The sequence below is a fragment of the Sebastes umbrosus genome, chromosome 8, assembly GCF_015220745.1.
Source record: "Sebastes umbrosus isolate fSebUmb1 chromosome 8, fSebUmb1.pri, whole genome shotgun sequence".
NCBI classification, from domain to species: Eukaryota; Metazoa; Chordata; class Actinopteri; order Perciformes; family Sebastidae; genus Sebastes; species Sebastes umbrosus.
The window spans coordinates 5055479-5066748 of record NC_051276.1 but is presented as its reverse complement, the minus strand read 5'-3'; the positions used below and the strand labels follow the sequence as shown (position 1 = coordinate 5066748).

Genomic DNA, 11270 nt, shown 5'->3' with positions numbered 1-11270 from the left:
GCACTTCCAACAAGGCTCTGAAGTTCGCTGTGATTGGTCAGTTTGCGGCAACCACAAGCCAACAGTAAACAGTAATAATTACAGTTCCGGTTAGTTAAAAAAATAAAAGCATTGATATTATATACATGCGTTTGCTGCAATTATTCAAAATATGGATTTAGGCTTGGCTTGTTGAGACCAGAGCAAAATTGGAGCACACAGCTTTTTATTTAATAACTTTAATTAGGTACAAGGATCAACCTTTCAATGCATTATGCTCCAAATCAGAGTTGCCTCTGATTACTCTGACTGAAATGTACGTTACATCGACTTCAGTCCCAAGGCTGACGCACAAGATTCAGTGCTGTGTGATTACATCATCATCCATTCAGGGCCTACAGGACAACGTAAATAAACAAACAAATGAATAAATGAATGAATGAATGAATGAATAATCCAATGCTTAACAAAAAGCATACCACTCTGAAGGTTGTCTATTATCTTAAAATCTAAACCACTTGCTGTTTGCTGATTTCCTCTGCACGCAAACGCAAACGCAAACGCACACACACACACACACTATATTGTACTGTAATATATATATATATAATATATATATATATATTATATATTTTACTCTGGTGTTTGTGTAACCCACCCAAAATCTTCATCAACATTATCATCATAATCATAATTATCATAATGTGGCATGTAGTTTAATTTTACAAACTCACTTGAATTTAAGTTTGGAAGAAAAGTGTTGAATTGATTTATGAATTTTCTATTTCACTGCCTAATCAGACACAGATAGACCAGACTAAAGCCACTTTGTTTTGCTTGAGTCATTTGTTTTCAACATTTTTGCAGCAGTTGGCAAACGCTTGGTGGTAATGACCTGTAGGTGGCAGCTGCACTGCGCGTTGTGTTTTTTTTTCGCTGCATGCTGTAGAGGGAGAAGACGAGAAGTTAGCTCTCTGTAAGAAAAGGAAAACAAGATCCAGACCTGGGGATATTACAACGTGGTGTCTGAAAACTTTATTCTGTTGAAATAGGTAAGCTCATATTTCTTGTTTAACTGTCATTTTTTTTAGTTTAAAACTAAATGTTACCGTACAATAGTAGTGAATACAAACGTTCAGATGAGCCGCACCGCTCGTCCTGGAGATAGTGTGTGTGTGTGTGTGTGTGTGTGTGTGTGTGTGTGTTGTCTTTCAATGTATGACATTTATGCTAACTGTTGTTGCATACTATTAGTTTAGATTTTATAAAGCTATGTGGCCAGTGTTTAATGATTTTACCGTGGTTAAGTTTGACTTTTAGCTAACATGTATGAAGGTGTGATGTGTTTGAGTCTAGCCTGTTTGTAGCTAAGAGCTGCGCAGTGTGTTTTTTCTTTTCGATGCATGCTGTAGAGGGAGAAGACGATAAGTTAGCTCTCTGTAAGAAAAGGAACATAAGATCCAGACCTGGGGATATTACTTTATTCTGTTGAAATAGCCCGGACATTGAGAGAGGTGTCGTGGTGTGAAGGAGGAGAGGAGCCGTTCCACTCTGCATAGATTCCTAAAGCCAGGAGCGACCGTGGCTGGTGGATTGCAGATCTGGATTCTGGACTCCAGGCCTGAGCAGGACTTGGCTTTCATTCCTACTATTACACCAGTAAGATCTTTCTATCATTTGGGATTGGGAAGACCACCTCTAAAATGACTTTTGGACTAAACTAAAATAAGGACTGTAGTTGTGCACAACTAAATTAAGAGACTAAAGCTGCAGCAAAAGTTAAACATTTTCTGGCCAGATTTTTTATTTTAATTTTATTTATTCATTTGTTATTATTTTTCATTCTGAGTTAATGTGGGGGTTGGTTGTTGAAATTTTCAATAATATTGGTACAGAAAAATAATTATTGTGTGTCTGTGTATTATTTCTCTGAGTGAAGTCAATCATTATCTACAGCCAAAGACCAATTAAATATTCAGTGTAAATACATTGTCTTTATCCTCGAACCAGGATATCACTTTAAGATTTACTGTGGTAATCCCAGACCTTGAAATTTATTTGTTTAGTTATTGTTAGAGGCATATTTAGACTGTTACATTTGCATGGCTAAGAGAACTTTTACGTTGAAAAAATATTCACTAGACGTTTTCCTTGTATTTGTGCTGACTTGACAATGCCACAGTACCAACATAACAATAGAGTACCACATTTAGAGACAGAACAGATGATAAAATAAAATACTATAAAATATAACTGATGCATGATGAGTGACACACTGATATTCCGTGTTTTGTGGCATTTAATGGGCGAGTATAATATTTTTCAATAGTAGCCTATAGCATTGACTATACTTACCAAAATGAGAACAATTTAAAGTAATAACAGGAAATTACTTAATTCATAATTCTGCAGATAAATAACAATAAAAAAAACAATCTTAAATGTGGTCCAATACTGTGCAGCGGTGATGGGCGGAGACACTTTGCTGTGACCGACAGCATCATCCAGCAGTGTGGTGGATGAGAGGATATAGGCTGCCCTGCCTCTCATACAACACACCGTCGCACTCACTAATTAGTGATAATTAACGCTAGTCGCTTTGAGTAGAGACCGACAGGAAGTAACTTTTTAATCAGTTATAGGATACTTCAGGGTTTTTTTTTCTCCGTGTGGCGCGTGACTGAAAGGACGCTCGAGCAGCAGCAGCAGCAACCTGACAACTAGAGGCTCGAGTCTGAGCTCTGGACGATTTTAACGGGCTCGTGTCTCCGCAGCAGCATAGTTACATCCAGAACAGCGTTAGTGAGCCGAGGCTCGGACTACTGCACCTCACACCGGAGAGTCTCTACGCTTTAAAGAAGAAGGAGGATGAACACTAGGACAAACTGAGGTAATAAGAGCTCAATACTGCTTCTTTCATGTTATTATCCTACAACGCCAAGTTTTATCCTGTGCCATTACTACTCCTGAGGAGGGTGTGACAACAATATAGTAATAATAATGAAATAACAATGTGAAGTGACATTGGGGAAAGCTGAAAATAACCCGGATGAGTGAGCAGGTGCTCAGAGGAGGCGTATTGATTAGGAAACACGGAGCCGGTGTGTTAGACAAGATTTATAACGGGTTTGTGTTAAATAGTCGGTGTTGTTAATGTCATACGGCGGCGGGAACTAGATTTTTGTGCCGTTGAGTAGCTTATTGTATCAAATACTTTGATAAAAACGTCATATATTGTGTGTATTCTCGTGTTGTTGTTGTTGTGAGCTCTTATCTTATCTAATGGATGCAGTCAGAGGCAGCGAGCGCGAGCCGCAACGAGCTGTCAATCATCTCATCCTCGCTGGTCCATTGTTTGCCCCTCCTGTTTGTGAGTGAGTTACCATGGAGAGGCTTCCGGTTTAATGACCTTATTAGGAGAAGGGGGCGGCTGTCAGTGGCCGGACTGATGATGGTGTGTTGGGTTATAATGGTGCTGGATTCAAGTCCCATGTGAAGAACCGCCACAATGACTGAACGAGTCTAAAGGACGACCTGAGCTCAGGAACATTAGGATCCTCACATGAAGTTCTCAGTGGACTCTGATTGGCCTTGCTGCCCGCTCATCTTTTTCCACACCAGGCTATATAGCACTAATGGCCTCTGGTTGTGGTTGGATGCAAACATAAAGCAATTAACCGTGAGCATGATGTGTGTGTAATTAATTTGCATTTGCTTGTTGTTGAGTTTTAATGTCCACCATACAGAACCTTTGCAATACTGAACTCACACCCTGCTGTAAGAAGCTTGTGGTTACAGTCGGGTTTACTGTTAGTGTGGCAAATGTAGACTACCCCCTTTACCATTCAGCCCTCTTTTTTTAGTAGATGTAGAAGTGGTGTACATCATCTAAAAGCTGGGAACCTGAAGATTAATTTGAGATGCAGCTCAACACTGTGTGTCAAGTTGTTCTAGTCATAAATCAGAAATAAACATTAATTAATTATTCAGTTAATTAAAATAAATTGTAAAAGTGTATAAGGGCTTAGAACATTATGATGGAAGTATTTGATGGCCATTCCCATGCTCTATTATGTGTCATAAATTGTTGCAGGAATTTTTGGGATGATACCATTTGTTACACAGATTTGGTGCTAAATTGAACCATTTTTTATTCTAGAACTGATAAAAAATCATCAATATCCCTCCAAAATACCACATTTAAAATGCAAAGACCTTGAGGAACATCAAAGAAAAAGCCATGCTGCGATTTGGTATCAAGAACTTTTGCAGATTTCTGCGAGAATTGCATTTTTCGTCAATTGGATGGCGAGCACTTCTGCTCTGGAAGCTGCTCAGAAACCCCCTTATTGTCAATCTATCTAGGAAACCCATCCATCCTCTAGTTTGTGGCTGTAGAGTTTCAACAGGTCATTTTATACAGTGAGGTCAAGTTTCAAAAAATGGTCTCAATACAATGAAGTGCCTACTATGGGGACTAACATCATCACACATGAATATAATTTGGCTCATTGAATCCACAAGAGTCTCAGCTTTACAGTGATACCCAATTTATACAATTCTGAAAATAACACATTTGTACCTCATGCAAAAAACTGCATGGTTTTGCCTCAAACTGCATGTGATTATCATAAAGTGGGCATGTCTGTAAAGGGGAGACCCGTGGGTACCCATAGAACCCATTTTCATTTACATATCTTGAGGTCAGAGGTCAAGGGATCCCCTTGAAATTGGCCATGCCAGTTTTTCCTCACCAAAATTTAGCACAACTTTGTAGCGTTATTTAGCCTCCTTCACGACAAGCTAGTATGACATGGTTGGTACCGATGGATTCCTTAGGTTTTTTATAGTTTCATATGATGCCAGTATCTTCACTCTAGCTTGAGCCCGCTATAACTTCTGAAAGACAGAATAGTGGCTGGGTCCACTGGCGGGCCATCGGAGTGTTAAGGGGTTAAAGTAGGAAAGTGACACATACTGGGCAATAGCCCAGCTATAACAGCCTTAATGTCAGTACAGAAACAATATATAATTTTTTAACATACAGATACATTTTTTAGAAGAAACCTGGTGTGGTTTGCAGATTTAACAAACTCAATAATGTGCATGTTGGTCCATATATTAGTGTTTACTCCGGTCAGTGTGTATAGCAGATTTGCACCCAGTTGCCACAGGGTGCTGTGTAGGGAAGATGGTGAACTTTAATGACCATTTCATAACTTCTGTTATTCACATACTGTCAAAACCCTGCCTGTAGGGCCATGCTGACGTGAGAAATGGACATGCAATACCACGTTTTGAATTTTTTATATGAAATGAAATATAGAAAGTGTCTGTGGATGGTGTTGTGTGGGGTGCTGTGAAGTATAGAAGCAAAAGCTAAGCAAAACCAGAAAAAAGGGGTTGCAGGTGCAGGAAAGCAACAGATCCACACTGATCACTGGAGGCTTTTGAGCGCTGATGCCAGGTGCTCCAGATTTCACCAGCCAACTCACCCAAGGACCTTCACAATATGTATATGCACTATGTAAACCTGTACTTAAATAAGGGGAATCATTGCTGCAAAACCTATTTTTTGATGAGCTCTATCTCAAAGATTTCAAGATTTGTGGCAAGGTGTTGCACTGCTCACATGTGGACCTGAGAATTTAGGCCATTCAGTCTCCTCATTGTCAGACAGAATGAGAATCACAGTGCAACAGTGAAGCCCCGCTGCCCTGGGTGGTTTTAGATCCAATGCCAAATTACATCAGAAGCTTGCAGAATGATTATATGTTTTTTTGATGCATGAGTCTACTTATTCAGTCTTGGTTATTACAGATTGAATACTTACCTGCAGCCGTCATTAAATTGTAACAGTTTGTAGGATCTTTCCCTCCTGAAAGACTTTATCCTTTGCCTATAGTAGGCCTATAGGCGTAAATGAGTTCATATTTGCAAAGGTCTCCTCAGGTGCGTCGATGTCAGCACATCCTCACCCTCACAGAATACATTTCGGGCTCATTGGCAATCAGGAAGTAGCTCATTTGGAACACAACATATTTGCAACTCAAACACAGAGCAGTCTCTGGACAGGACCAGAATTTCCACACCACCTGTTACTGTGCTGAAAACTGAAAAATGCTCCGTAACCGGGGGGAAAACAAGAGAACTTCCCATGAATGCTAATGTTAAAAAATCCTGCTTAAGTTATCACACGCTTTCCTGTATGCTCACAAAATATAACAACTTTGTCTTGTCCTCTATTAATATTCAGTTTTTCCTGAGGCAAAAAAAGGCAAAAATTCACTACTATAATCACCAGTTAACAAGCCAATTAATGACCAACCAAACATAGCAAGCACATAACTGTTGTTATTGGAGAATTTTAAAAAGATAGTTTTCTTTTCCCAGTGTATCTGAGCCCAGGTGGGGCCTGTCTCTTTGAAATTAATTTAGATTTTGGGACTAATTCTTGTATCAGCACTTGACGATCTTAAAGGTTGAAATGTAACTTTTCTAACAGACTTGACAAGACCTAAGGTCAGCCTTAATCTCAAGAGCAGTTCATGCTCTGATGCACTAATTTATTAGGAAGCACAATGCCTGAGGAAGATGTCGTATTCCTAACTGTCAGCCCTGCAGCATGTTGACAATTTGGATATAAATGTAGAAGCTGGTTACTGTCAGATCCTGCCTTTGTCTCAAGTCTGCAGGACCTGACTTGTCATGGCACTATATCTGAATATGATTCCCTGCTTTGTCACTCTATCCCTGCATGCATTGGGCAAAAGGGGCTACTCATTAGACAGGTGGGTCACAAGTAGAATTGCAGATCAGTAGAGCTCCTGCAGCAATTAAACTAATAGTCATAGAGCAAGGTTATGGCTGAAATGCTACTAAAGCACCTGCTTCACCATACCTCCTCCCAGAAATGTGTCAGTCAGAAATCAATTTTATGTGCTTTTATGTAGTCATTACAAAAACATCCGTATACATTTTAATGTAGGATAATGAGGAACTTCTTCTATATTTCACTCAGCCTTCCTTTAAAATGAATCATTCAGCGATAATGGGAGAGATGGAGGAGTTGTATGCTGCCATTGGTGTTTTAGTTCTAAGTGATGTCCTCATGGTACAGGAACATAGACTGTATGTAAAGATTTGACTGTCAAAAAAGCACCGGGGTTTCGTCTCTTTGCTTCTATACTCTTTGGCTTCACTTCTGGGGAGCTTTCGTGCCGTCCATCTTTATATACAGTCTATGTACAGGAACAAGACAATAGCCTACACAGTATCTGCTCCATGAGGGCAGCGGAAACTGACTGGCCCTGTGCTCTTACCTGTGAGAAATGTTTCCCTGACTGTATGTGAACCAAGTTGGTAAGAAAAATAACTTAGCAAGAAGGTTGTTTTATGTGTTGTGATGTATAGAGGTCTTTGATTCTTCACAGTCCCATGTTTTTGAAGGCTGACATAAAATATTTCTGTGTCAAAACAAGCCAGTAACTAATATTTTATATTGGTATTTACATCAGAAGTCCTCATGGCGCTTGAAAACGGAGACTAGTAAACAGTAGAAAAAGTAGTCTTCGTGCATTAATTGGTTTTGCAACACACTGCAATAACAGTTGCAATACGCTGCAATAGACCATGAGAAAAACATCTAGGGATTGAGTATCCAGTAACAATGTTCCTAACAGAGATTCAGTCTATTCATGCTGGATCTTCAAGGCAGTGAGACCTACAGAGTGACAACTCAAGCATTTAGTATGTCCATTAAATTAAAGATTAATCCGCTAAAATGTTTAAATGAACAAAACAAGGAATAAAATATACACTACCTCGCAGATTTTTCAGATAGTTTGTATTAGTCTTATTTCATATTGTCTGAACAACAAGGTTGGCTTACATTTGATGTAAATACACACTGAAATATCCTCCCAGCTCTTTTGGCTGTTTTATTTATTTATTTATTTATTTTCAGCATTTGTTACTTGACCTAGCCAGCTATTTTAATCACACCACAAAGCTCACCAGCAGCAGCAACAGGGGAATGTTCTCCCGACTTCAGTTGTCAGGAGCCCTATTAATTGCACTTGTGTATTTTGTCTTTGTCATTATTTTTTTTTTAATTGGATGGAATACTTTACTCCATAAATTAAGGGTTTTAAAGCCTTAATTCCATGGCCCCACAATCTTGCAGTATGCAGTTAAACAAGGACAGGGATTAAGGGACTACAACTGCAAAGACAACTAACAACAAAAAGTTTGTATTTAGAGATTCAGATTTACATAATGTAAGTAAAGCACGCCAAATATGATGTTTCATTATATTTTTCCAATCACAAAATAGAGATAAAAAAGGAATACTATTTTAGTTTATATGTTACTGCTAAACTCTGCTAAAACCCAAAAATTCTTTTTTCACAAGACACATTTTGACTCATCAAAGCGCCTCTGTCCCAGTGAAGTTTATTAATTATATTGTGCATGTCAGTGAGTCAACACGCATAATAGTCAGAGCCTGGACAGGTAAAGTTAAACTGAGTGCAGCCCTTGTTAACCCCCTGAGACCCGTGATCCTTTCAGAGGCTGTAGCAGGTTCAGTTTAGAGGTAAAGCTACAGGTATCATATTAAACTACAAAAACCTGAGGAATCCATTGGTACCAGATACTAGCTTGTTGCAAGGGAGGCTAAATAACGCTCCAAAGTTAGGCTACATTTTGGCGAGGAAAAACTGGCATGGCGATTTTCAAAGGGGTCCCTTGACCTCTGACCTCAAGATATGTGAATGAAAATGGGTTCTATAGGTACCCACGAGCCTCCCCTTTACAGACATGCCCACTTTATGAAAATCACATGCAGTTTGGGGCAAAAACCATGCAGTGTTTTGAATGCAGTATAAATGTGTTATTTTCGCCTAAACAAAAATGGTGTATTTGAATATTTCTGCATACTGTGGTCCCTAAACAGTCTTGGAATTACATAAAATTGGGCATTACTGTAAAGCTGAGACTCTTGTGGTTCCAATGAGCCCAATTGTGTTCATGTGTGATGATGTTAGTCCCCATAATAGCCATTTCATTGTAGTGAGACCATTTTGAAACTTGACCTCATTGTATAAAATGACCTGTTGTAACCTCTAGTATAATCACAGCCTCATGAAACTTTACAACCACAAACTAGAGACCTAGAGCACTCAGAGGATGGATGGATTTCCTAGGTACAATAAGGGGGTTTCTGAGCAGTTCCCCAGAACAAAAGTGCTCACCATCCAGTCACTGAAAAATGCAATTCTTGCAGAAATCTGCAAATGTCAACTCAAAAATTGCTGCAACAACTTATGAGACATAATAGAGCATGGGAATGGTCATGATATACTTCCATCATAATGTTCTAAGCCCTTATACACTTTTGCAATGTATTTGAATTAATTAATTAATTAATTCATGTTTATTTCTGATTTATGACTAGAACAACTTGACACACAGTGCTGAGCTGCATCTCGAATTAATCTTTAAGTTCCCCACTTTCAGATGATGTACACCACTTCTATGTGACATATAATGCTGACCTGCTATCTCCCTCCCTCTTTTATAGGGGGGTACCTCGTTGTACCCCCCTAAAAATGGTCTATTGTGGGTCTCAGAGAGTTAATATCATTGAGCTTTTCCTGTTATGACCTGTCAAAATGTGTTTCTGTTTCTAGAAGTCCTTACAATGAATTACTTTCCACTCTTTATTGAGAGACAACATGGATAGATCGCTGTATGTCTTTTTTATTTGAGAATTTCAGTTAAAGACCCAGCTGCCAATACACACACCACCCACCTTAACTAGTGTAACTTGTATCTTTTACAGGACTTGCTACCCCCCACACAGTGTAAGCTACTGTATAGTACTCCACTCTTGGTTTTGGCCATGTGCCTTTCTGCACTAACAATAGAGAAGAAATGACCTATTGAAATTACCCTTTGCATATGAACATAAATATCTTACCGGTTACGCTCTACATTGAGAGCCAGTGTTATGTTATTAATCATATTAGCCTCATACCTACCTCATTATAGTTTCATGTTCAGTGTAGCATTTCATTACAGAGCGTGCATGGGAATTATAGAGCAGCAGCAGTATTGCATAGAAATTGTATTGATGAAATGATATGCTTAATGCATAAAGTGGAAATCATGTTCCAAATGTATGCAGTATTTCTTCTTGAATCACATAGAGTGGTAATTATCAGAAAAAAACTATCATAGTACAAATTCATTATTTCTTGTTCCGGTGTATTTACTGCATGTGGAGACAGAAATGATTGTGATTCAGAGCTCTTCTGCTGTGTTATATCATGCACGAGCTGTGTTTTGTGGCTTTTGTGAGCTGACTGAAGCGGTCTGTGATAGAAAGTGGTAAGGGGAAGAGCCAGTCCCGACCCAGAGTGAATGGTCCTTTGTGGGACAGACACCTGCAGAGCTCTTCCTCCTGCTCCTGATGTGATTAACATGCACCTCCAACCTCCTTGGCCTTCCCACTCCCCCCCAGTCCCTCGGACACCCATCCTGGCACTGCTCTGTTGTCTTGGCACCTGTTCTACATCGCCTATCCTGCAAAGGCTATAACTCATGTCTTTGTCTGGGCCGGGGCAAACACAGCGTGACTACAGAACTGTGTTAGAATTGTATCGATTACCACTGTCAAGGGGTTAGATTTAGAAGTTTTGTAAAAGGTAGACAGTGTGGCTTTGTTCTAGCAGGGGATTTTTGCAATGATGTGTGCAAAATACCTGTATGTTTTTAATGTCGGTTTTAAAAGGTATTTGCTTTTTCTGGTGAGCCAGTGGAAAGACAGCAGTGTCCCAAGGCATGAGTTGGATCACTTATTTTTCTGCCACAAAAGTTTAAAAGCTGAGAAGCCTGTAGTTTTATGGTTGATTGAACTCCTTTCAGCTCAGACTGACAAAGTTAACAATAGGCTACTGTAACTTCTATCTAAAAATGGTATAGGTAAAATATACATCCAATCCAGTCTGTATACACAGAAAGCCAAATATTTGAGTGTTGAAATGTAACATCATCTTCAATCTTTTAGATTTTTATAAGCTAACATTAGCATTTTAACATTAGCCAGGTGTGAAAAAATAGAATAACCCAACATTAAATGAATAGGCAGCTAACATCCTGTTAAAGATTTGCTTGTTGTACATGGTGATATTGTGTTTGTCACCAAACTTATAGTAGCATTATCTTATTAGGGTTCAAGCCCCGAAGGTGGCATGGTGGATTGTCAGTACTAAATTATCTCTAAACTA

At 39.1% G+C, this 11270-nt stretch overlaps 1 protein-coding gene across 13 annotated transcripts in view; it reads left to right on the top strand.

Annotated features, from left to right (window-relative positions):
- The first annotated feature begins 884 nt into the window (after nucleotides 1-884).
- The window catches only part of arvcfb (ARVCF delta catenin family member b), a 302038-nt gene continuing 291652 nt past the window's right edge, over nucleotides 885-11270 (top strand). For 4 of the 13 annotated variants that reach the window (XM_037778804.1, XM_037778802.1, XM_037778805.1 and 1 more), the window contains exons 1-2: nucleotides 885-1031; nucleotides 1477-2869. The gene's annotated coding sequence lies outside the window, so the exon portion shown is untranslated. Of the gene's footprint in view, nucleotides 1032-1242; nucleotides 2870-11270 lie in introns of those variants that run through there. The other 9 variants (XM_037778809.1, XM_037778813.1, XM_037778810.1 and 6 more) reach the window with 6 other exon arrangements.